Source organism: Haliaeetus leucocephalus, unplaced genomic scaffold (genome assembly GCF_000737465.1).
Source record: "Haliaeetus leucocephalus isolate CR32 unplaced genomic scaffold, Haliaeetus_leucocephalus-4.0 Scaffold0, whole genome shotgun sequence".
NCBI lineage: Eukaryota > Metazoa > Chordata > Aves > Accipitriformes > Accipitridae > Haliaeetus > Haliaeetus leucocephalus.
Window position 1 is genome coordinate 6,612,224 of NW_010972436.1, and position 27,429 is coordinate 6,639,652.

General features: G+C 40.6%; 1 pseudogene; it reads left to right on the forward strand.

Annotated features, from left to right (window-relative positions):
• Window positions 1-3,443: 3,443 nt before the first annotated feature.
• The window catches only part of LOC104828762, a 49,694-nt pseudogene continuing 25,708 nt past the window's right edge, over window positions 3,444-27,429 (forward strand).

Genomic DNA, 27,429 nt, shown 5'->3' on the forward strand with positions numbered 1-27,429 from the left:
ATTGATAAAGAATTTCTAAAGTATCCTTCAAAATTTCTCTAGACTTCCTCATGAAAAAAATGAAAAGCTAGGAGGCATTTCTGTGTCTGAACTTTCACACCAGTTTCCTTTGAGTTCATGATGGAAGGTGTGTATTTTCTTCATTATCATCAATACTATTAATCAATGACTTTTCTTTCTGTGGCCATGTCTTTAATTTGCCACATGATGGCCTCATTTGTTCAGACAATAGCTAAATTAATCTGCATTTTCTTTTAGAAATTTATTTTTCTTTTCTTCTTCATGTATTTCTTGTTCAACTCGATATATGCAGTGTTCTGTCTAATCCAAAAAGCAATATTCTTATGAGCTTTTGGTTACTGTCCAGGATCTCCACTCTCTTTTCTGCCCAAGGGAATAGTATCAGTTTATAGCTCTGACAGCATTGCTACCACGTCTACTGAAGTCAGAGTTCTTATGACCTAGACTAAGGCAGCAGACACTAACTGTTCTTCCCAGCTTGTACTATGTTAAGCAGTCGTACTGGAGGCAATCAATGATGGTAGATAATGTTTATCTTAGTATTTAAATCAAAGACCTTTCATTCATTTCTTCCTAATTTAATCTTATTTGTCACAAAATACATTAAGATAAAGGAGAAGATTAAAGAAGAGTCTTCCCATGTATTAAAAATATTTTTGTGTATTACAAAAGCAAAGAGGTTTTCATTTAGTTTGGGTAATTTCATTCCAGATATAGAGTTTGAGTGCCATTTTCCTAAGTGAATTACTTTAAGAGATAGTACATTCAACACCACTATCATTCTACATTGAATTTCAGGTGCCCTATAATTTTTAAAGAACAGATATAGAAATTTACAAAACAGGGTATTAAAATGCTACAGTTACGTTAAAATGAAACTTTTCACCTTCAAGACAACAGGCATTTTACCACCAACACCAGTATTTTATACCAGGTAAATTTAGTATTTCCTGCTAATAGAAGATAAAAGCATTACATAATTGCATAATTTTGCAGCTGTGGACAGGAAAGTTAATGTTTGGTTCAATTTAATATACTACAGACTTTAAAACAGATGTACAATGCACTTTTATGTCACTTAATAATCTTAAAAGAATATAATTATGTAATTGGTAAAACTGGCTGCAATGAGGATACAGAGATGGTTTATCGCTCTACACTGAAGAAAAATCTTTTTCTAGGATGAGATTGCTTCACAAGAAGAAATGTCTGGTGAGTATATTCACAAGTATCATAAAGAAAAACTGTTCTGAGAATACACTCTCATCCAAAAAAAATTTAATATAACCACACATTTCAAAGCTTTCAGCTCTACAGCTCCCAGCTGTAGAGGAAATGCACATCAGTTCAGTCAGTAAATAGTTTGGTGCTTGAGACACAAAACCAGAGTTGACATTTCTGCAAAGCCTCATGGAGCACTAACTCAGGCTTCTCTGGCTGCTCCTGCTCATCCAGCTTTAGGAGTTTATGTGTGTAGCCACTTGGGCACTGGCCATGACTACAACTATTGTACTATCACATACAAGCATCAGAACAGCAGCTGTGGTCTTCCTGCCCGTCACCCCTCATCTGTCTCCTTGTGACTAGAGCAAACCCCTGGTTTAGGTATTTTGCCTTGGGATTTCCACATCATGTCTAAAAGCAAAGCATCAGAATATTCATGCAAATAAAAGTAACTTCTATCTTGGATTAAGTCAACAAAAGTTTTGGACTATTGTTTTTATCCACAGATTTTTTTTCTAAATACTCAAAGCATATTGATTCTAACTTATCAGTACTATACTAATTACTAACTAGTCTCTTCTCAGCCACTCTCCAATCCAAATCCATATCCAGAAAACAATAGGAGAGAGCCATAGCAGATTTTACAATACAATTGCATTAATTTTTAAACAGGTGATTTGGAAGCACACAGTTTTAATTTTCTTCTTTTATATGCAGGCTACAATATTTTTGCATTTTACGTAGTTAGAGCAATCACAGATAAAGGGGACCTCAGGAGATCATCTGGCTCAATGGCCTTCTCAAAGTCAGGTGAAGCAACAAAGTTAAAGTAGGTTGCTCAGAGCCTTGTCCAGGCAAGTTTGGAAAATCCCCAGCAGCTGCAGTTCCACAGCCTCCCCAGGCACCTGTTCCAGGGGTTGACCACCACCATCAGAAGAAGTTTTCATAACATACCATAAGAATTTCTCTTATTACATCTTTAGTTACCTGCCCTCTCAAGGGCTTCAAATGAAACTGCATATGAGCTATTTGAACAAGCTTAGAAAGGAAATGATAGGGCAACTTCTGTACTATTTCAGTCTCATTGATAACTGTATTAAGATTTAACAGAGTAATTCAATTTCATGCTTAACTAGTAGCAGACTTAGGATTTATTCAGATTTGACTCAGGTCTGCATCTAAGAGAATCTGAGGTAGCTTTAGGAAAAAAGTTTTTCTTTTGTAGGTGAAAAGCTTTCCCAGCTCTCCCAAATACATATGGAAAACTCATGCCTCTTTACCTCCTGAAGGGTAATTCCAGCATTTGAAACAAAACTTTTTCCTGCAGAAGCAGCAAGAGAAAAACACTACCGTGCAGAGTGATGACAGCTAGCATCACACTCTCTAGATTCCCAGCGCTAGCACTGCATTCAGCAGAACTCCCATCTTTCTCCCCATTTTTTGAAAACCTAGGAGAAACTAACAGTAAAAATTCACACAGAGGAGAAAAGAAAAACACACATTGGTAATTCCTCCTTCCACACAGAGAGGACAAGAAACAGTAAACTGCTCTGACTCACTTGAAAGACCAGGTCAACTCCATTCAAGTAACAGCCACAGCTAAACCTGTTTCCTTCAAAGATGACCCAGCTAAAGGTGCATCCCATGGACCCCACCTACATGCCAGAGAGCACAGCTTCTTTCATTTAAGGGATTATTTCATAGCCACACCTTTCAGACCATCACTACAGGCTCAGAGAGGAAAATGCATTGAACTTCTCTTCTTGGTTTTGTTGCTTGTGGAAATCACATCCCCAGACTGGTCTGAGCACTCTTGCCTATTTTCTGGCAGCAAGGTCAGACATGTATGTCATGCACAAACCAGCGTCTCCCAGGAGTACCCCGGGCTGGCACACTGACATGGGTGCCTCCTAAGAGCCATGGGATGCTGAACACATCCACTCTGTTACTCATCCACAGATACATTTTTACTCAAGGACTCATGCTCGTTATTATGCAATAAGAAAGACATTTTTACTCCTTTTTCTTTTTCTCTTCTTCCTCATTTGGAGTATGGGGACAGGAACAACCTGCTCTGACCTAACCATTCCTAGGCACTGCCCTTCCAGGGCGTGAGAGGTGATTTACCATCTACCCTACAAGGAGAATAAGGTATCCAGCAATTACCTGAGAGTCTGTTTAGAGGTCCCTGTGGCGACATGATATCCCACGGCTCCTGCCTCCATGCAGATCCAGTAACTGGATTTAAGATTTTTTTTGGCTTCAGCAGCAAGCTGACTAAAACCCAGAGTTATTATTTTCCATTTTGTTTGGGGTTTGTGTGGCGGGGTTTTGGTAGCAGGGGAGGGGCTACAGGGGTGGTTCCTGTGAGAAGCTGCTGGAAGCTTCCCTGGCTCCAAGTTGGACCCACCTCTGACCTAGGCCGAGCCCATCAGTGATGGTGGTAGTACCTCTGGGAGAATGTATTTAAGAAGGTAAAAAAAACCCCATCCCCACCTGCTGGAAAACCTGCAGCTGAGAGGGGAGTGGAATGTGAGAGAAACACCTATACAGACAGAGAGGTCAGTGAAAAGGAGGGGGAGGAGGTGATGCCCCTGCAGCCCATGGAGGTGAATGGTGGAGCAGATGCCCACCTGCAGCCCATGGAGGACCCCATGCTGGAGCAAGGGCCCTCCAAGATGGCCGTGACTGCATGGGAAAGCCCACACTGGAACAGTCTGTTCCTGAAGGACTGCAGCCCGTGGAAAGGACCCACGCTGGAGCAGTTCGTGAAGAACTGCAGCCCGTGGAAGGACTCACACTGGGGAAGTCCATGGAGGACTGTCTCCTGTGGGAGGGACCCCACGCTGGAGCAGGGGAAGAGTGAGGAGTCTTCCCCCTGAGGAGGAAGGAGCGGCATAGACAACGTGTGATGAACTGATCATAACCCCCATTCCCTGTGCCGCTGGGGGGGTTGGGTAGAGAATTCGGGAGTGAAGCTATGCCCAGGAAGAAGGGAGGGGTGGGGGAAGGTGTTTTAAGATTTGGTTTTACTTCCCATTATCCTTGTTTTGATTTGATTGGTAGTAAATTAAATTGGTTTTGTTTTTTCTCCCAGTTGACTCTGGTTTTTGCCTGTGACTGTAACTGGTGAGTGATCCCTCCCTGTCCTTGTCTCCACCCATGAGCTTTTCTTTATGTTTTCTCATCATCATCCTACCGGTGGGGAGGAGTGAGCAAGTGGCCTCATGGTGCTTTGTTCCCAGCTGGGCTGAAACCATGACACACTTGTGTACTTCTGTACAATAAAATGCATGATGAAACTCTTACTCTCCTTAGTACACAATCTATGAGAAACTGAAAGAGTTAATGTCTCAAACATTGTGGTGGGGCAAGTTCTACTTAAAGACAAACCCTGCACAGCAAGGAACCAAGGTGAAAAGCCCATCAGCTCAGACATCAGCAACAGGAGGGGGAGGGCGTGCTGGAGGGTGCGCAGCTCCCTGTTCTGATAAGCTGTTCTGATACAAAGATCAAACAATGGCCAGTCTGCAAGGAAGGAGAAGTTACTCCACAAACCAGCCGCAAGCCCAAAGGCTCACAAACTGCTCGTTAACCTGACCAGTTCGGGTGCCTGCCTGAAGGAGGGGCAAGGATGATAAAAGGACACAAACTGAAGCCCCAGTTGCGCAAGCCCACTGGAACTGGACCCTCGGCTGACTGGACCAACGCTGGACCCAGGAGCGGTGAAATCTTTCTCTCTTCCTTTTTCTCTCTCTGTCTTCTTCTCTCTTTCCTTTTCCTTTTCCACAATCCCTACACCTCATCCCTTTAAGACATAAAACCATTGACCAAGTCTGGGACTAAGAGTGGATCCAGCCACCCCCGGGCCCTTGTCTGAGGAGGAGTCTGGAAAGCAAGGGGGTCTGCTCTGAACCTCGTGACTCAACAGGAGGGATCTCCTTATTCCCTGTATCGATGTATATGGTTACACAGTTTACAGAAGTAGTCTTATGCCGATTCCTGTTGTGAGAAACCCTGCCACCTACTACCACACCTCCCCAGTTCAGTTTGCTTCTGTCATGAATAAAATCTTTAACTGATCGTTTGGTGTTGTTTCACCTTAATTTAGCCTGAGGGAATTTCAAATTAAACATGACTCCCTGGTCTGTCCAGTCTGGGTCATGACACAGTCATATTTAGGTTTTTTATGACGATTGCTTCATGGGAAGTATTAGTAATGTTACAACAGAAACAGGAGACATCACTTTTATACAGCCTTAAATATATTGGACTTGAAACTGCTTACAGTAGTAAAGACCCACCAGCCCAAAGTGTAGACCTAAGATATTATAAAAGTAAAGAAATTATTACAGATATATTATTAGATTTTATTTTTTTAATTTCAGTTATAGTCATCAATTCAAATTCCTGCTGGACATAGTTAAATTGAATGCAAAATTTGTTTAAACATAAGTTTTTAATATTTTATTATTATTCATATTTTATGAAATCCATTATTTTATTCTTAAAACGATTATTAAGAAGTTGTGTTTATGTTACAATTTTACCTTTTTATGTATTAAAATTTTCTTATTTTACTTTTTACTGCGTCCTGCACTGTTAACACTGTGTTGTCGCTCAAATGCATTTGCTGCAATTAGGGAAGTTTTCAGCACGATTCTGTTTCTGCTTTTAGTTTCGATACTCCAACTGGCAGGATAAACTCCTCATGGTGCTAGGCACTACCATGGCAATACTCCATGGAGCAGGTCTCCCCCTTATGATGATCATCTTTGGTGACATGACAGATAGCTTATATACTTGAGAAAATATTACTTATCCAGGTAGGAACTGTTGTAATTTCTAGTTGGTGTCATTGAAATATGGCTTTTATGCAAAAAAAAAAAGAGTTGTAGTTAAACAAAATAAAGGGTAGTATAGCAGCGCGCCTCAAGCTATTGATTCCCAGTTTGCTCCTATGCTGTGGGCCAGATGTGTCACTGGCCCAGTCACTACTGTGAGAAGTGACAGGGCTTTAATTTTGATTAGTTCTGTATTTCTTCCAACTAGTCTACTGTGCTGTTACAAACAGTTCACTTATTAACTGCTATGTCAGGTTTAAAGGAAACACTTTAAAATATTACAATTTGGGTTAAGGAACTCAATAAATGGATTAATGGGAAATGGTAAAAGAAACTGAGAAAGAAAATCTGTTGTGCTATGCGTTGAAATCAGAAGCAGTTCTTATGCAAAACTAAATATTTAAACCAAAATATGTAATAAAGCCCCAGTTATCAAAAAAAGTGGGTGTAATAAATACATAACCCAGCACAAATGTTATTAGATATTTCAATATTTACTAATTGCTGTGTATTTTTGGTCTATGCTGACTCTTACACAACCTTTAAGGGAGCTACAGAGTGGATATGTCAGTGGGAATCTAGTAAGTGGGAAGTAAGTCATGCGAAAACATGGAGGACAGAGGATTGGCAACGTCTCCTGGCAATAGGAGATCCCAACCTTTAAAGGTGGGATGGGTGAAGGGACACGCTTGGGATAGAACCCCAGCTGCGAAATGGAATCAACAGGTGGACCACCTGGCCCAAATAAGGATGGTCACGGGTGAGAAGGAAGGCTGAGATAGACTAGCAGAATGGTTGCATATCAAGCAAGACCACTCAGGGAAAGCAGATCTCTATTACGAATGCCAATCTTGGGGTTGGCCAGTGTCTATGAAAATCTGTGAAGCAATTCTTACAGCTTGCCTGCAATGCCAAATAAGGCTTAAGGCTAATCACCCAAATCAAGCTCCCGCCCAGCATATCAGACAAGGCAAGGCTCTTTGGAGCACGTGGCAGGTTGATGATTACATTGGTCCTCTGAGACCATCCCATGGAAGGAAATATATTTTAGTGGGAGTGGAGGTAGTATCAGGATTGTCTATGACCAATGGCTCTTGGCACAGCTACTGGAGACCAGACAGTCCAGGTTTTGCAAGAATGGTTTGGTGTTCTACCTATTCCTGAATGTATTCTAAGTGATAATGGGTCGTATTTCACAGCCACAGTGGTACAAGACTGGGCACAAGGGGAAGGCATCAAAGGGTGTTTCACACCCCATATTACCCCCAAGCTAATGGTATAGTTGGGTGAACCAATGGCTTGATCAAAAAACATGCTGTTGTCTCATGCCATAACTGGGACACACCATTACCACAGGCAGTTTTTACTGTTAATAGCCGATGAGGAAATTATGGAAGTCCAAAAATTCAAGCATTTTGTCCTATGGGACCATTAAGGGGCAATGACTCTATACCAGATAATCAGAGATGCCAGTTCCCACTGGAGACATACGTGGGCCAACCTGCCATGGTGAAACTGCCCTCCACTGGTATTGTTCCTATGACCTTAGCAAAACCCAAAGGCTTGTATGCCTGGGAAGCCTTAGAAGGGAACGGAAAGACTCACCACGTCAGTGCCCAGTGGATAATCCTGGACTTCTAATGCTGTGACCTGGTTTAAGACCAAGGCCTAGTTTGTGCTTTCTTACAGGACAATGAAGAAACAAGCCCTTCCAGTGCTTCTGCTGGCAGTGATGATGGTGGCAGGCATGGATGGTGAAGATCTGGATGATAATGTAGTGGTGAAAATGATGGACATCAGTATATCACGAGCCCTTGAGCTCACATGGGAGCAATGTAACAGTTATAGTTGGAGGTTCAGATTGGATGCGGGAGGCGGTTATACTCATGTTGTTTATAGTTGGTCACCAGGTGCAGTAAATGTTAGTTCTGTATGCAACACCAAATGTCAGTAGATCCTCCAACTAACCCACGGGATCACGGGGTGGAGTTGGAATGGTACTACACTATGCCCTGAAATTCCGTGGGGGGGACTGTGTATGGTACCCAAGGGAACACCAACAGAGCATTCTAGAACTGAGTTTACAACTATCAACCTCAGCCAACACTGCATGCGACAGTTTGGGGACTCTTGAACGATCAGTTATAACATACTGGTAAAATGACTATCCAAAATTGAGCTGTATTGGATTCAATGTTACTGAAAGAGAAGGGTGTATATGAAGTTTTTGAACCTGTCAATGGACAACTGCTGTGTTCACTCCAAATGTGTCAATGTAGCTTCAAGATCAAATCAACAAAAGAAAGTGGCAAGAGACTCAGAGGCAATTGCTTCTGCACCAGGGACTAACTGGCTGGGAAAGGTTTTGATATATTCCGATTTTCTTTGACAGGGTGGATGACCAGCCTTCTCTAATCTTTAATAATGCTTGTAGTTATGATTGCTGTAATCTGTATTGCAATAAGTTGTGTCAAACGTGGTAGCGAAGTCTGTACTAACGGTTAAGTATACTCCTTTAAAACCTGTTCATGCGCTGGATATTCCTGTGTCAGATATTCCACTTTAATTCTAGACCAGAATGGAATGATGACCCACAATGAGCATCAAATTCAACAGACTGCACTCCCTTTTAACTTTGGAGGCAAGAGGTGACTGTACCACCACTCCAAGGGAACCATTTGAATCATGACTGTGGTCATGGGGTGGATTGTGTGGCAATACACTCCCCTCAGCAGGAAACAAAACTTCTCCAGGCAGGGAGAAGAGAAAAAACCCCAAACCCTAGAGGCTGCAGGTTGAAATTTGATCTGACCAATGGAAATGTGCCAGATACACTGAGGTGACCCTCTTGGCCAATACGGATTAAATGACCACAGATCAGATTCGACAAGGGTATAAATGGGTTCCCGCCGGAGGACATGTGGGAATCAGTCCTCCTGGGAGCAGTGGGTCTGCAGCCGGGGACTCCCCCTTGGGTCGGGGCACCGCCTGAGGTAACTCCTTGAAGGAGAGACCCCTCAGCTTTTAGGTAAGTGATGCGCACATTTTGGAGCCATCATTTTAAATCTTAAGAATTTTTCAGTCAGCTGTGTAGTATTAATTCCCTTTACATCATTGAGCCTGTGGTTTACAAAATGTTACCAGCGTTCTAACTTTTTACTGAAGAATAAATCTGAGCTTTAACACCTGTTGGATTTGATTGTGCATGCCTCTGTAAGAATTTTAGAAGGATATTAAAAGTGTCCCAAAGACTATGATTATAGGTCCGCTTATTTAAACAACAACAAAAAAAGACTTTCAGACTGATATAAGGATGAGATTATCAGAAAAAAATGCTTTTCTGCTGCTAAGTTTGAGCATATAAGAGATGCACCTGAGAGTCCCTTTTGTCCAAACATCATCAACTTTGTCCTTTTCTTCTAAACCAGTGGGAACCTTGCTCATGTTACGTGACTTTGAATTTCCTAAACTTCTCCAAAGACCTCCATGTTATTTCCCACTTCTCCAACACCACTTTGTTCCTTGACAGAGAAGTAGATAAGGTACAGAGGGCAAAGAGCTGAACACTATATTCATACAGTTGCATGGTTCAGCCCAATGATCTTCATTAAAGAGCATTATGCTTATTTAAATCACCGAACTTACCTGTCAAACATTGATTTCAAAAGGAGTTAACCACTCCCTCTGAATATTTGGACAAGAATGACTGTTACTGGTGCACAGAGGTATAATGATATTCCTCAAAGCATCCCCAAAAGAGTCAAACTATTAAGTGTTGTCACCTCTGCTTCATCATTTGATTTCTACTGTGCAGTATTTGCACTGGAAAATTAGTCTAGGTTTAAATCAAGTGTAAATATAAAGTGCAGTATCTAATTCTGAAAACTTGTTATGATCACTTCTTACTGCAGAGCCAAACCAGAACAAGGCATATTTATTCTGAAATTAAAGTGCCAAATGTACATTCCAGAATTGCTCATTCCTGATTAGCTTTACATGTAGACGAATCCTTATACAATTTAATTACACCTTTAACCTCTGGCAACAAGAATTCATTAAATAAAAACGTGTCCCCTGGACAATTGGAAGGAAGCGCCTAATACCATATTCATTAATTTTCTGAACTTTACTTATTTATGAACTTACATTTGTAAAGTACTCCAGAGCACTATTAAATAAGGTGGGTTTTATAGCTCCTGTGTATTGTTTTATAAATATTCATAAAACCAGCACACATTCCAGAGAAAATATTGTATTTGAAATGTGGAATTTAGGCTAGTGGTTGTAAAGTACCTGAATTTAACTAGTTTTTTAACTGTTTATTATCTTACAGGTAGAATGTTCACTTCTGGCTTCAGAAAATGCTTTGTAATGTGTTGCTTAGCTCCAGTTCCCTTAAACATGGTCAGGGGCTAGGTAAGGTGTTAGGTAGCTGACTGCTTTTAAGCTCCATTCAGCATTGTTGGGATAGGAGCTTACAGAAGGAAATTATTATCATGTGATTAAATAAAAATAAACTAGCTTTTCTCTAATTTGCTCTCTAGCAAATTTTTCTTTATTGAACCATATGTTAGTGAATTTTTCTATATAGATTTTTTCTTATGCTCTCATGGGAAAGTTGGAGGAAGAAATTAGGAAAGTTTTCATTCACTTCATGGCTATTCTTTGCTTGTAATAGAGATCTCAAGCAATTGTCCTGTAAATATTATTCTACTATTTAGCTCAAGATTAATCTCATGATAAATATCTCATGGAAAGGAAGGAATTCAGTTTTTTGTTACGTCATCATTGTATGAGTCAGGGGCACGTTGCATTTTCTCACTCTAATCCCAGCCTGTGCCAGATGGCTCCTGCAAACCTACAACCTTTATGCCAGAAGCTCACTCAGGGGGACAGTTATTCCTCCCTTTCTTGTGTGTCAGGATGCCTTGTTGTCCTCCCATGCCAGTTCTCATGCCTTTCCCTCAATGCATGCTCCTACTCTTGCTCTTCCCCCTTGCCCACATCATTCTACTCCTTGTCCTCCCCTTGTACACTTCTCCAGCTCCCATTTTGCCACCAGCCCTGCCTGCCTGGCAAGCTGGCTTCTTTTCTTCCTGCCACAACTTTCCTGTTCATCCTGTCCTGGTTTCAGCTGGAATAGAGTTAATTTTCTTTCTAGTAGCTGGTATAGAGTTATGTTTTGGGTTCAGTATGAGAAGAATGTTGATAACACACCAATGTTTTCAGTTGTTGCTAAGTAGTGTTTAGTCTAAGTCAAGGATTTTTCAGCTTCTCATGCCTAGCCAGCAAGAAAGCTGGAGGGGCACAAGAAGTTGGGAGGCGGCACAGCCAGGGCAGCTGACCCAAACTGGCCAACGGGGTATTCCATACCATGGGACGTCATGTCCAGCATATAAACTGGGGGGAATGGGGCTGGGAGGAATCACTGCTCGGGAACTGACAGGGCATGGGTTGGCGAGTGGTGAGCAATTGCACAGTGCTTCACTTGTTCTGTATATTCCAATTCTTGTATTATTATTGTCATTTTATTATTCTTGTTATTATTATCATTATTATTTTCTTCCTTTCTGTTCTATTAAACTGTTCATATATCAACCCATGAGTTTTCCTTTTTCCTTCTGATTCTCTCCCCCACCCCACTGGGTGGGGGGGAAGTGAGTGGCTGCATGGTGCTTTGCTGCTGGCTGGGGTTAAACCACGACAATCCTTTTTCCTTTTCTCCTTTGCTTTCCTGCCTCTCTCAGTAGGTAACCACCACAAGAGAGTAAGGCACAGTCCAATGCACAAATGGCTGCCACCCACCTGGTTCTGAGGGAGGTCCTGGGAGCAGGACCTCTCACAGCTGAAGGAGCTCTGTGCCAGCTCTGCAAGAGCTTCTATGGAGATTCCCCATTTCCTGCTCTTTGGCTTTCTCATTTTCGGCAAAGCCACAAACGTTTTGGCTGATGCCTAACAAATGCCCTAAAATGTTGGAACTGATCACATGCAAAGCCCCAAAATTACTTCATTTAATCCGTTATTAAATGACACCATATCAGTCAGCAAAGTCAACTAATTTCATACATCTCTAAACCACATGTTTTCTACTAGTTTATGAACTTTTTAAAGCACAGTACCTAGGAGACCCTAGTAGCTGTATGAAAACTGTAGGTACTATTTTCACATAACTCCATCAGCTAGTGAAGTTTGGATCCAGTTTTATGAAAGAAAGTGAAACAAAGCTTCTTGTAACTCAGAGAAACTACTCCCTTTCTTCCTCCCCCATGCATCCCTTCAATGTCAAAAGCTCATGATAACTTCTTAGACAAGCCATTTATTCTCTCCATGTTCTTACTGCACAGGATCACACATTTAAAATTTATTGATAATAAGGGAAATTCTGAAAAACGTTCCTTAGAGACAAACACCTTGTACTCTACCAGAAATAAACCAAAATGAGACAGTTATGAAATCATGCATGATGGAGTTTCCATTAAATTTCCAGGTTTTCTGTTTTCATTTAGTCTTTCATTTAGCCACTACAAACACAGAGTAATATCCACCTAATGGTCACCCACATAATAATAATGATTGCCATTGGGAAGGTGAATCAAGTACTCTTTGGTACCCTTTTCTTCTAGAAGAACAAAGAACAGACAGTGAAGTCGAGAGACGCCAAATTTAAAACTGATAAGAGAAATGCTTTTTATATAATGCCCAACAAATCTGCAGAGCTCATAACAAAAAAAATATAAATTAGGCCAAGAACTTAGATATTTTTAACGTTTCTAATTGGATAAAATTGTAATAGGGACTGAGATGCAACAGTTGGTCCGATTAAACTGTCTCACTGAGAAGCTATTTCATGTTAGTCTAATAATATTTATCCACAGTCTTCTAAGGTGTTAAGCACCAGTTATTTTCAGAGACAGGCTGTGAGGACACATCACAGGTGCCATTGTCTGAGCAATTTCCAGGTTTATGGTTGGAGGGGGGGGGTTGTTCCTTTTTCTCTCTCTGTCTACCTATACCATATCTCTTCTCTTGTCATGCTTTGCCCTTTCCAGGTTTTCCTTCTGTTCACACTTCTTTTAAGGCCTAGCTCCTCTTTCTTCATGCCCCCTTTCTGAAATGGAAAGAAAACCCTAGTCTTTTTGTTCAATCTCAGAGAAGGGTATTTGTTTTGTAAGTAAGCCAGGATGGTCTGCTCCTTGAAGGGAGTATGAAATCACAGATGGCAAATTCTACTCTTGTTGTACAAACCCCACTATGTACGATAATAATTAGGAATTATTCATACAAAAATTATCTGGCTCAATTCTGGAACTGGAATCTAAACATAAACATTCAGTTTATTTGTCATGCAAAAAAGCTGGCAAAAGCAGAGCTATGTGTTTCTTAACAAATGTCACTGAACAAATAATTCACAATGTCATATACTTTTATTTTCTAATTAATTGTTACTAATGATATTATAAAATAACCACAATTAATAGGGATTTTGAACCAAAATTAAATTAATTCCATTGTGTTTTGGCATAAACTGAATGTGAACAAATGTATAAATTCTGGTTTTTCCCTAGTTTTGCTGCTTTTTGTAGCTTTTTTATTATGCTGGCAATGATTAAGAACAACATTCAGCTGCTCATTTAATTTTAAGTTATTAATGTACTAATATTTTTCAGTTTAAATATGAAATATTTTGTTTAACTGCAATCATGAATAAAACATCTTTGGCATTCATTTGTAACAAAAGTACTTAGAATAGCTTTCGTTATTGCTTTTTCTTTTTTTTGAATGTGTGGAGCCTTATTTTGTCGTAATTGCATGAACAGTACCTAGACACTAATTTATTTCTTTTTCCTTAGGAATGTACACAATTTTTTAAAAACTAACATTTCTCAAAGATGACTAAACAAAACAGTTAAATTATGATAACATACAAACAATTAAAATTCAGTATCTATATCTTTACTTTGTTAAATGAAAGTGGATATCTTGAAGCTTAACTTACTTTTGCTTTCATATCACTTAAGCATTTTTAAAATCCCTGTCTTAATTTTCATTGATTGTGGGAAGTATTTCTAAGAGTCAATATGTCATTCTAAGCTTGTTTTTTTAATCTATGTCTTCATGGATTTTAAGACAATACTTTTAGAAATTTTTTTCACTTTGTGGAAGTTGTATAATAAGTTAGCAAAAGATAACAACTGAAATCTGATTCTGAAAGAAATTAAAAATATTCATTATAGTGAAGAAAGAGGAATAGCAGCTAGTCCTGTTTGGAGTAGAATTAATTCCATTTCCAATCTTTTTGTTTCCTTTCAGATATGCATATTATTATCCTGGCACAAGAGCTGGTGTTCTTTTTGCTGCACTACATTCAAGTTTCATTTTGGATGCTGGCTGCTGGCTGGCAAATAAAAAGAATCAGACAAGAATTTTTTCATGCTGTAATGACACAGGAGATTAGATGGTTTGATGTAAATGATGTAGGCAAATTTAACAGTAGATTTCTAGAGTAAGTATTACATATCAGTTAACTGGCAACTGAGTACTAATTCTAATTATTGCAAATCAGTTGTAATACTTCCCTCAGAGCAATATTATTTTATCTTATTAAACTCCTCCGTAAGCTATGCTATTATTTATATGGATCCTGAGATGTGTACAGATCATTTAAATGGAACCCGAGGAAGAGAGGTGTTGGAGAATGCTGCTCCATGCCCTCTGTGGCTGCAAACTTGTAGCTGTGTTGAATTGCAAGTGTTAGAAACATGATGAAGCACTGACAAAGTGTACTGCATCCAAAGAGTTTATTTCTGTCTTTTCCACACATTCTTATTTGTTTGGATATAATTTGTTTTTTTCAGTGACATCTCCAAGATTAATGAAGGAATAGGGGGAAAATGGCAATGTTCTTTCAGGCAGTGGCTACCTTTTTCACTGGATTTATAGTTGGTTTTACAAAAAGCCGGAAAATAACACTTGTGATCCTGGCACTCAGTCCTGTTCTAGGGTTCTCATCAGCTCTCTGGGCAAAGGTAGGCAAAAAGTGTGAGTTTTCAATACATTGGTAAACTATATCTTCTATAATCCCATTTGGTATCTGTAAGATTTAAAAATGCAGTCTGGCTCTTAGTGAATTTAGACCTTGCCCACATGCAGAAAGGTGTGAATAGGTGCATGACGACACTGGTACAGCTGAAGAAGTGCGGTGCCTCCACCATGGACTCAGCTATACTGCTGCAAAGTTTATGTAAGTATAAACATGAAAGGGTAAATAAGCAGTACCTTTGCCTTCTTCATTGGACACCATGACAACTACAGCAAAATAACCAAGTACTGTCAGTAAAAACAAATAAATACAGAAATGAAGTCAAATGGCACAGCTGCCATCATCGCAGGTAACTGACAGTAAGTTCTGGCATGAACCTGGAGTGAATCAGGTTTCCTAAGACAAGGCCCATCTGTGGGCCCCGACCCCAAGGCGAGGAGGGCTTTACCCCCAGGGACAGCACAAGGACACGGGCAGAGACAGCCGGGCAGCCGGCACACCGTTAACTCTGCTCCAGACCATGCCTTTGCCATTTGCTCAGCTCCCAATCACTTACTGAAAACAGCATGCCAGAAGTGGATGCAGACCACCTGGAGAGAGAAAGAGACTTCATCTATAGAAATATAATTGCTTTTGGCTAGGACTTTCAATGGGGCATCAGGATGTCGAGTACCAACTGGCTACTAAGTTTCAGTGACACTGGCCAGCCTTGCCCTTTCAGCTAAGATGAAAATCCCAACCCTATTTAACATGTGCGGTCCCTAATACTCCATAGCACATGAGTACTCTGCTATAGCTTCATCTGCAGCCTACTATGTGTTTGGAACATGACTGTTCCCATGGCTGTCGGGCAACTAATTGTCCTGACACAAACCAGAACGGCCTGACCGTGCTGGTGCAAGTATTTCTAAGTGTAAGGGATCTTAGTCAGCTCCTCTGGCCGTCCAAAATGATGAAAGTATAGAACTGAAAATCCAACCTCATTTTTTGGCAGCAGATAACATGCATTTTTCTAGTCAATATATTTTATGCAATGCAAACATTGTCATGATGCCCTTCATTAAATTTCTGCCTTGGAAGTCAAATGTGGATTCTTTTTAAATCTTTATAATAAAATAAAGCAGATAGGAAATTTGGTACAATAAATTAAGAATTCTTAGACATCAGAACAACACTTGAGCTCGTTCTGGTTTTGTTTGAGTGGGGGAGTTAAAATATTTTTCTTCTGCACAGATAATTTCCACATTCACTAACAAAGAGCTAGCTGCATATGCAAGAGCAGGAGCTGTTGCAGAGGAAGTTCTGGCAGCAATTCGAACTGTGGTAGCATTTGGAGGACAAAGAAAAGAAATTGAAAGGTGAGAATAAAGTTTCCATATGTTCATTGTTTTTATAATAGTGACTAAAGAGATTTTGAATTTTTTTATATCTTTGCTGCTGACTTCTTTCTTGTCGCTACTTTTTTATTAGCTTCAAAAAGCATCATAAAACATGCAGAGATACAGTTCCTTTCCCAAAGAGAATATGGTCTTACAGGCCTCATAAACCCAGTGAGAGTTGTAAGCAAAAAAGACAGGCACGTGGCAAAAAAAAGACAAGTATAACACTAAGGTCACAAACCAAGGTTATGCATATGTATATATTTCTATTATACTATGGAACATCATTCGTGCCATCTTTTTGATCTTTTATCTAAAGATAACCAGCATGACCACAAATACTGCCAGGAGTTTTTCAAACTCGAGGTTCAATAACAATTGTTATCCACAGAAAACACGCACCATCCCCTGACCTGCTTCTCCCTTTATGCTCCAGCCGCCACTGCTGCCGGCTCAGGCAACTGAAAGAAGTCCTTTGGGTATCTGGCCCTCACTTCCCAGTTCACCCCAGCATCTTTCTTTAGTTACCCAGTGCTTTTCATCCCCTCTTTTTCCTCCTCATCCTTAGAGCACTGTTTGCCAGCCACTTCCTGCCATGGGTGCACTAAATGTGATTGTAGGTCTTTCCTCGTGACCCAGAAGTGGGAAGGACCTCCTGTGTTACCAGGACCAGGTAGTAAGCAAATGTGTCATCTAATTCCCTTCTTAATAAGCATAAAAACTCCATTCTAAAACCAGGTAGGCTTTTTAACTCTACTGCTGGTGGGAGGCTATTCTACTGCTTGACTGTCTGAAGATGGGACATCTCTTTCCAACGAAGTGTATGCATAGTTCCTATACATTAATTTGTTACTGTATCAGCACTGAACATTTGCTTTAGTAGTTCCCTCCCATGGGTTTACTTTCCTGTACTGTTTATATAAATATATCATAGGCTCTCTCAGGTGGCATTTTGCTAGGACAACCAAATTAAGTTCTTACAGTTTTCTCATACAGTATAGGTTTGCCATTTCACTGGTCATCTTTTATTTTACATAATTATGGTTCATCTGCTTCTCTTATTACTACCCTCCAACATCAAGTCTCTCATTCTGTAAGACATTCTGGTATTCTTTTTCCTGGCCCTCTCACTGGTCCTCTGTACTGATTCTCTTGGGTTTGTACCATCAGGAAATTTCATTATCCTGAGTATTGTTTGCATGCCCAAGTCACTAAAATAAGTAAAAACAATAAATCCCAAGACTGACTGAAGAATTCATGTTGTCAACTCCCTTGGGTATTATAGCTCCCTGCTGAACACCACAGTCTTGCTTCAAACTGTACTGTTCTTTTATTACTTCACAACTACTGTTCATTTAATAATTTATCCTATGGCTTTAGGATAAATTGGCATTAGATGGCATTAATGAAGTCCCAAAGGACTAGTTTTACTGTCTCGCCTCTCTAGAAAAGACAGTATTAAAGAAAAGTAATTGGGTTAATCCTTTGCTTTCATAACCCATAACACATTTCATTTCTTGTAATTTTGTATGATTTTATTTTATTTCCATTTATTTCTGATTTTGGTATTTTCTTCAGGATCTGTTTGCAAGCTTTGTGTGCTGTTTTTGTCAGGCTACAAGATTGTAGTTTCTCAGGTTACTGTTTCTTTTGTAATACTTCCGTCCTGTGGCTCTATCCACAATTCAAGGCACTGCTTACCTTTCTTCATAACATCAGTAATATTCACTCACAGTTGGAAGATTCCACCTAAAATCACAAGATGAGAGCTGTTTAACAGCTTGCCACAGCCTTTTTCCACTCCTCCAGGACTTGTTCCAAACAAAATTGATCAGCTCAGTCTGTTACAACATGAAAGGCAGTCAATACGTTTTCATCTACTCTTACCAAGATCTTTCTCAGAACTGGATTACTGTTTACAAAAATATTTTTATACGTTTGATTTATTTTATGGGAAATTTATGAATATACACAATGTAAGAAAGATTAATTTCCTGTATGTTCTGGTTTGGGGTTTTGGTTTTTTTTTTTCAGAAACAAACAAACAAAAAATTAGAAGATGCCAAACACATTGGTATCAAAAAGGCTATGTCAGCCAATGTTTCTATGGGTATTGCTTTCTTTTTGATATATGCATCGTATGCCTTGGCCTTCTGGTATGGAACCACCTTGATACTGTCCAATGATTATACAATTGGAAAAGTCTTTACAGTGTGTATTCACCAGTAGCTGAACAATGTTTATGAGAAATACTGAACTGATCTTGTATAATCTTTTTGGAATATGTGACGTCAAATTTTAAGTGAGGTCGAAGTTAGCTTTTCAAAATACTTTTTTCACTTTTTCACCCCTGCTAATAAAAAGAAACAGTACAGTTGTTCTGCATAACACTGATACTTCTGTAAGTTGGGTAGCAACATAAAAATCACCTAATTCGAAGTCCCTTGTGAAAAAGCCAGTTTGGATCAATAATAATTAGCTGTTAATTTTTTATTCAGTCACACCAGATCTTTGCTGAAGTACTGAGGTGGTTGCATTCAGGAGAGAAAGACCAGGCGTCAGGCAGCATTCCCTTTGTAACGTGTTAGCTCCTGTCTTAGGCACAGTTCATTTACCTACAGTCTTTATCTATGCTGGTATCAGGTTGGACCTTTTGTTGGAGGGCTTGCGGTATGACAGTGTGGTTGAAGGTTTGATCCCAGTCACCGCCTGCCTGCTAAGGAGTTTGTATCTGTGATAGTAAGCAGCTTTTGGAGCCATTCTCTCCATTGTGCTCAGGCACCAGGGTCACTAGCTAGACCCAAGAGTCTTTGAGGAGCAGCTCATTTAATTGTTCCCACTTGTGACCAGGTGGGTGGGTCCATTTTGTTGCCAGCAGGAGCAGGGAGGTGAATGTTCCCCTGTACTCGGCACTGGTGAGGCAGTAAACCAGCTGGGAAGGAGCTTTGTTCTCACATCCTCAGTGAAAGCAGCAGGTGGAGCAGGGAAAGCAGGAGCACCTGCAGCCAGGCTTCTGTCTCATCTGGCAAGCAGCACGACTGCAAGGTGGGGGTTATTTCTGGTCCTTGCAGAAGGCCATACTCACTGTCACCTCCTCTGGGCCACTAACAATTTAGACTGTAATGTAAGCTTGGTATATGCTCAGATACCTAGATATAATTAGAATAAAATACAAATAAGCGTTTATTCTCAACATCAGAAATGGGTGGCAGAGTTGCATGTGTTCATAAAAAGCACCCAAACATTAAAAAGTCAGATCCAAGGCTGAAAAAAATAGATTAGAAATTAGAGTCTGCTTTTGGTGTGACAAACGATTTCAGTTTCACGCAAAGAAGTTTCCGGTTTCCTCAAACATTTGGTTCTGTTCTTGCCAGTACTATGGTGAAGTAGATTACTGTGCCTTTACCTTTTGGGTCGAAGTACCCTTGGTTTTATGTTATATGAAGAAAGAAAGCAATTTTTTTCTATGTTTAACCACAAAAGTAAGTGCTGGCTAATTTCTTTCAGGTGGAATTAGAAACATCCTTCTGTTCTCGATTGTCACTAAAGAAGAATCCCAGCCATCAGCACCTCACAATATCTTTCTTATTGTCCAGTTGTGGAAGAAGGAAATTTGATTCCCTTTTTTCCTACTGATGTTTACCTTTTGATAAATGATTGCCACCTGTTTAATCGCTGCTTTGATTCTAGACTTCATCTTATTGCACAGCATGCATGAAACTACTTGAAGCAATGAGAGTTAATATTCTCAGATAAATGAAACTACCTAATTAGAGTTATGAATTCTTAGCTATGTATTATGTGGTGGGTTCTATTTTCTCTTTAGGTCTTTTGCCATGTCTGTCATCCAAAAGTGTAGAACATCTGACTTCTTTTCTGAACTAAAAGTAGCGATTGTGTGTACAATATAATAACATTTAAAAATTCTACTAACACAAATTTGGATACGGGACAAGCATCTAAATACTGGAATGTGAGCCAATAACTGAGGAAGATGCAAATTCCTACCAGTAGTTGTTTTATCCGGTAGTTCAGAAAACCAGGTTAAAGAAGAAAAAGAAATTATTGCAAAGCTTCCTTGAATAAATATACTTCAATCTTCATTCTTAAAAAAAGCCCAATCCAACAACTGAGAGACAATTCTAGATCTTCTGTAACTATGCCCAAGTTACTGATAATATTTCTTTTCAGCTATCAATAATTTAAAGGACTGCCTTTATAGTGACTACATCTGTAGTGATTTGGCAATGTAACTTCTACTTTCAAGTCCTATATCAAAAAATATTAAAATATTTGTATAGTTTATAACTTTATATGACTTTTCTAAATACTGTGTATAAAATAGAACTAAACTTAGGGTTGTGTTTCCAATTTTTGCAGATAATGGTTTTGAAACAAAGCTGAAGTGTCTTCTGATATTTTTACCTCTGAGGTGACATCTACCTTGTAGCGCAGAGATGTGAGCGCAGCTGTTGTAATTATTCCCATGCTAACTCAAGTAACTAGCTGAGATACCAGTAACAGAAGCACCATGCCTGACAAGGATTGGTCTGAGCTATAATATTTACTTACCAGACTTATGGTACATACTGGCTAGCTGAGGCTGTAAACTGGTACCCACTGGATGGCTGGCAGGGGCTGAACCTTGCTACTATAGTGTCATAGTGACTACAATGCTATTTTAAAACTAATCTTGGGTTGTCTACACAAGCTATATTTCTGCCTTTGGATATTAGTGCACTATTCCTGGTTCAAGACTGTTCTTGGTAGGAATGAAAACAAGTGCATTAAAACCTAGTCCTCTGTCTGCGTTAATATGGCACAGCTGCTGTCTCCTACAGTATACTAAAGGAAGGAGTGTAATCATGAACACAAGTTACTGTTAGTATGCAATGGCTGGATGTGAATGTGTAGGTTACTCCTCCCTTTCACTGATGTTTTAAATTATTTCCTCTATCCTTAATTTATGCCAGTGAAGACTTAAGGCCCTGAGCATTTGCCTTGGTCACTCACCCCTGACAGCAGATCTTCCAGTGACCTGGACTGGCAGCTTCATGCATCCATGAGTAGTTGCAGCTACTTTGCAATGAGGCCTGCTATGCCTCATTATCTGGTAACATTAACTTCTAAGATGTCACAGCCCTTTATCATGCTAAAATGCCATTAGGAATCTAGACAATGTTTTTTCCCTTTTCTTGACATGTTGTTCTGCACAGGAACCTCAAATTGACAGTTCATCCAATGCTGCCTATAAACTGAAGCATGTTAAGGGGACTTCGGAATTCCAAAATGTTTACTTCAATTACCCTGCTGGGCCAGATACTAAGGTATTACACATGGAGGTGATACAGATTCCATTTAGATAACTTGATTGCCTTAGAGAGAAACAATTGCTATAACTGGGGAAAAAAAAAAAAAAGGTCCTAGAAATAATGGAAACCTTTGCTTTCATCTAGAACTGATAACACATTTTAGCCAGAACTGGTTGGTTAACTAAATTAAAAGCCAACCTTTTAAAATAAAATGTAACTACATGAAATTTCCACTAAAAACTAAAAGGTTGGAGATCCTTATAAGTCACAAATATAAAGAAAAACACTAATTGTAATAACACTTGTTTTAACCCAGTTAAAATGTTATAGCAGTATACTGCTCTGCCAAATTGTCCACACTGTACATCTGGTAAAAGTATTTCTCTGAGAAACTGGCAGCAGATCCAACACATACTTTATTACATTTACAATGCAAAACCTGCCCCTTTGAAGGAAATTATTGCTTTGTCTGAGAGCTCTCACTAAGGTAAGCCTTGATGCAATTAACTGGGGAGAGGTCTGAATGATTTCTGAAAATACATTTATTAAGAATGTCTTGGAAAAGCATCTTTTCCAATGTGAAGGAAGTCCAGTTTCAGTAATCTATAAAAGGGGACCTATTTCCATTTTGTTCAGTTAGAACATGAAGACAGAGAAGAAGGGGGCTTTCTTAGTCAACTTTTAAATAAATAAAAAAAAGAAAATATTCCAGCTCACCAGTTTCTAAAGAGATCAATTTAAACATTTGGCATTTATATTAGCTAGTTTCCATGTAAATGTCTAACAATGTAATAAATATATTTCCATGTAAAGACTTGCAGAACAAAGACTTTCGATTGAGTTCTAAGGTAGATTGAGGGTTTAAAATAGGTAGTGTCAGTTCATACTTGCTCATTTTGACATCACCTGAATCTCACAATTTAAAATATTCTTGATTAAAATGGCAAAATTCAGAGGTTTTAGTATTACTGAAATGAAAAAGTGTTTGTTTTACACTATTGTTCTGAAATAAGAATAGTCCTGGCAAATGTTTAATGGAATATCAGCTCTCCCACTTCTTTTAAGCTAGGAACTTCCTCATGATGGCTTCCTTCCAGGTTACTTGTAATGAAATAATATGATGTTTTATATAAATATGCAAAAATAAAACTATAAATTGTTCCTCCTTGGTAACTGAAGAAGAAATATCCAAGAAAATGTTCCCTTTCATCTTGTTACATAGAGATTTACAAATATGTCTCTGCTTGAAGTTTTAGAGAAACCTACAGAGAAAAGCCCCCATAGGTCAACAGCAGTGTAAGAGGGAAAGAAAAGTTCTTTTCCCCTACAACTGCAGTGATTGCTTTGTGGCATCTTTGCCACCTACCTGAAACTCAGCGGTCGAGGGAGGAGTAAGTAAGTTTGCATGGAAAGCAGACCTTCACTTTTGCAGTAGGTGTGAAATGCCACATTTTGAAGGGATGAGCAGAAGGAAGAATCTCTTCATAGTGCAGTAAAACTCCAGAAACTCCACATCAGCCTTTCCACAATTTCACATGTAGTTCTTCCCCTCACTAGCTAAAGCTCTCTTGCAAAATCTTATTGTAGTCTATAGAGTTTCTTCAAATTTACACTGACATTTTTACATACAGTTATGTTTTTGGTTACCCTTCTTATATGCACAGATACTGAAGGGCTTGAACCTCGAGGTTAGCTGTGGCCAGACAGTGGCCCTGGTTGGTGGCAGTGGCTGTGGGAAAAGTACAACCGTTCAGCTCATCCAGAGATTTTATGATCCCAAGGAAGGCACGGTAAGATACCTCAAGTAAGATGACTGCCCTGTGTGCCACAGTTGTTGGAAGTCTGGTTCTGGCCTCATGGGCCTTGTTCCAATGACACGATAAAGTCTCCCCTAAAGAGGCAAGGGCCAGCCTGGGGAGAGAGGTTTCTTGACCAAAACACTTAGTAAACAGTTGTTGTCTGCTTCCTTTCATTTAGGTTACCATTGACGGGCAGGATATTAAGACCTTAAATGTAAGATATCTGCGGGAGATTATTGGTGTGGTGAATCAGGAGCCCGTGCTATTTGCTACTAGCATTGCAGAAAACATTCGTTATGGCCATGAGGACGTCACCATGGAAGAGATTGAAAAAGCTACCAAGGAAGCAAATGCTTATGACTTCATCATGAAGCTACCCAATGTAAGCAAACCAGCTGTCCTGCTGAAATAACTTCTCCTAAACCTTCTTGTGCCAAAGAATTCCTTAGAAGGGATTCTTGTAAGCAGAGGAAGCTATCCCTGGAGCTGTGAATAAGCACAGCTATGCAGACCTTCCTCATAACTTTTGAGAATAATGTTAATTTTAAATCTTTAGGTCATGAATTGGTGAGCATTTGGAGAACTATTAGAATTCCAGGGACAAAAACAATTAGGCAGGTATATCCAAGTGGCTGTTTATCCTGTAGAGTTTTAGAGGAAGGAGAAGATGCTGCTGGGGCTACTGATACCGACGTGCCTTTTCTTTACACTGCCTTTCTTTGGTGAAAGGACTGTGCCACTGAGTGTTCTGGAAATGCGTGTGGTTGTCTTGTAGAAGTTTGAAACTGTGGTTGGAGAAAGAGGGGCACAGCTGAGCGGAGGTCAGAAGCAAAGAATAGCAATTGCCCGAGCACTGGTTCGCAATCCTAAAATTCTTCTGCTTGATGAGGCAACGTCAGCTTTGGATACTGAGAGTGAATCAGTTGTGCAGGCAGCACTGGACAAGGTCAGTATTGCTCATTTTTTTAAGGAGCTGCAAGAAAGAGACACCCCTAAAAAGTCTAAGTTAAGCTTGAATTTAGTAAATACTCTGTTCATACTGTAGAGGGCTTGCATGGCCAGGTTTAGGTAGCAGGGGGCTACACAGGTGTCTTCTGTGAGAACCTGCTGGAAGCTTCCCCTATATCTGACAGAGCCAATGCCAGCTGGCTCCAAGACGGACCCACCGTTGGCCAAGGCCGAGCCCGTCAGTGACAGTGGTAGTACCTCCTCTGGGATAACAGATTTAAGAAGGGAAAAAAGTTGCTGCAGCACAGAAACTGCAGCTGGAGAGAGGAGTAAGAACATGTGAGAAAAACAGCCCTGCAGACCCCAAGGTCAGTGAAGAAGGAGGGGGAGGAGATGCTCCAGGCGCTGGAGCAGAGATTCCCCTGCAGCCCGTGGGGAAGACCATGGTGAGGCAGGCTGTCCCCCTGCAGCCCAGGGAGGTCCACGGGGGAGCAGATATCCACCTGCAGCCCGGGGAGGACCCCACGCCGGAGCAGGTGGGTTCCCGAAGGAGGCTGTGACCCTGTGGGAAGCCTGCGCTGGAGCAGGCTCCTGGCAGGACCTGCGGCCCCATGGAGAGAGGAGCCCACACTGGAGCAAGTTTTCTGGCAGGACTTGTGACCCCACAGGGGACCCACGCTGGAGCAGTGTGCTCCTGAAGGACTGCACACCATGGAAGGGACCCACACTGGAGAAGTTTGTGAAGGACTGTCTCCTGTGGGAAGGACCCCACACTGGAGCAGGCGAAGAGTGTGATGAGTCCTGCCCTTGAGGAGGAAGGAGCAGCAGAGACGACGTGTGATGAACTGCCCGCAACCCCCATTCCCCATCTCCCTGTTCTGCTTGAGGGGAGGAGGTAGAGAATTCAGGACTGAAGCTGTGCCCAGGAGGAAGTGAGGGGTGAGGGGAAGGTGTTTTAAGATTTTATTTTATTTCTTATTACCCTACTCTGGTTTGATTGGTAATAAATTAAGTTAATTTTTCCTGAGTCAAGTCTTTTTTGCCCATGACGGTAACTGGTGAGTGATCTCTCACCGTCCTTATCTCGACCCACGAGCCCTTTGTTATATTTTCTCTCCCCTGTCCAGCTGAGGAGGGGGAGTGATAGACCAGCTTTGGTGGGCACCTGGCATCCAGCCAGGGTCACATACAAAGATTGGGAGCTCTAAATGGGGATGAATAGTAAGATGCTTTAAAAAATAAATACATAAAAAACCTGTTTTGAAATTTGCTAGCACTAGCTCTATCAGGTCAGGCAAACTGCCTAGTGGTGAAGTGTTTTTTAAGTGCCTGTGGAATTTGGTTAATGATGTTATGGGTAGGACTGAATTGCAACAAACTTTCCCAGACAAGCTTTAGTCTTTGGAGCAGTGGAGAGCTCAACACAGGCCAAGGGCTAAATATTCTCAAGAAGGTTTGTGGATCCATGGGGGCTATGTTCTTATTAACACCAGCAAAGTAATTCAAAGCCAACTCACGGATGTCTTTGAGAGCAGCTGCTACATGTTGACTGCCATCTAGACATAACTTCTAAGCCACCTAGACAATTGAAAACAATAGCCAATCCTGTATTTCTTGTTGTCTTCTCAAAGCAAGTGTACGAACTGTTTACAAAATAGTTCCACCTATTCCTCAGACTAAATCAGTCATATTCGATGGTACTTTCCCTCCCTCTGTTTCTCTGTCTTACTATGCATCTATGCTTATGCTCTGGGCAAACACAAATTCCCACCCTAAACACTTGCAGCAATGATCATAGTTTATCTATGGGCAATATCTTTGGAAAGCATTTTGCCTCCATATGCTATTCTGCCTCAGGAGAAGTACCTTACGTTACCCACTGTACAGCATTGTGTTTGGAAGAATCAGACAAGAGAATCTATGTTCTCATCTTCAAAGAGATTTTAGTCCCTAATGTTTACTTGGATGCCTAATTGCCACTAATTTCAGCAAGAGTTAGACTCTCTGTCCACTAGTCTTAATTACTGATAATTCACACTACTCTGTGAAAATACACTAGCTGGCACACTCAGGGATCTTTCTCCCAGCTCATGCCCTATAAAGTGAATGCCAGAGACAGAAGGGCAGAGAACCGCTGTTTGAGATTTATTTGGTGGGATCTCAACTAACTGCTGCAATATAAAACTTATACAGCTAGTTTAAACAAGTTACTTAGCCTCTCACCTCCCCCACCTATCTTTAAAATATGTCATATGGTGAGATGAGTCTCGGTGTTGACGTTTCTGGCAAAGCATGCCAGAAAGACTTGCTCAGACTAGACTAGCCCTGAGATAGCTGATGTTAAGCAAGACGAAGCTAAGCTGTTGTGTGCCAAGCATTCATTTGTCCTCCTCTTGCCCACTTTTTCCCTTCCTCACTGTGCTGAGCATTTACCTCTATAGAAGGTTCACATCTGCTCTAGAGTAGACTGCTTTTCCCTGCAGGCTTCAACAAACGTGGCGAAGTGCCGGGTCCTGCACTTGGGTCACAACAACCCCGTGCAATGCTACAGGCTTGGGGAAGAGTGGCTGGAAAGCTGCCTGGCAGAGAAAGACCTGGGGGTGCTGGTTGACAGCCGGCTGAATATGAGCCAGCAGCGTGCCCAGGTGGCCAAGAAGGCCAACGGCATCCTGGCCTGTATCAGAAATAGTGTGGCCAGCAGGAGCAGGGAGGTGATTGTTCCCCTGTACTCGGCACTGGTGAGGCCGCACCTCGAGTCCTGTGTTCAGTTTTGGGCCTCTCACTACAGGAAAGACATTGAGGTGCTGGAGCGTGTCCAGAGAAGGGCAACCAAGCTGGTGAAGGGTCTGGAGCACAAGTCTT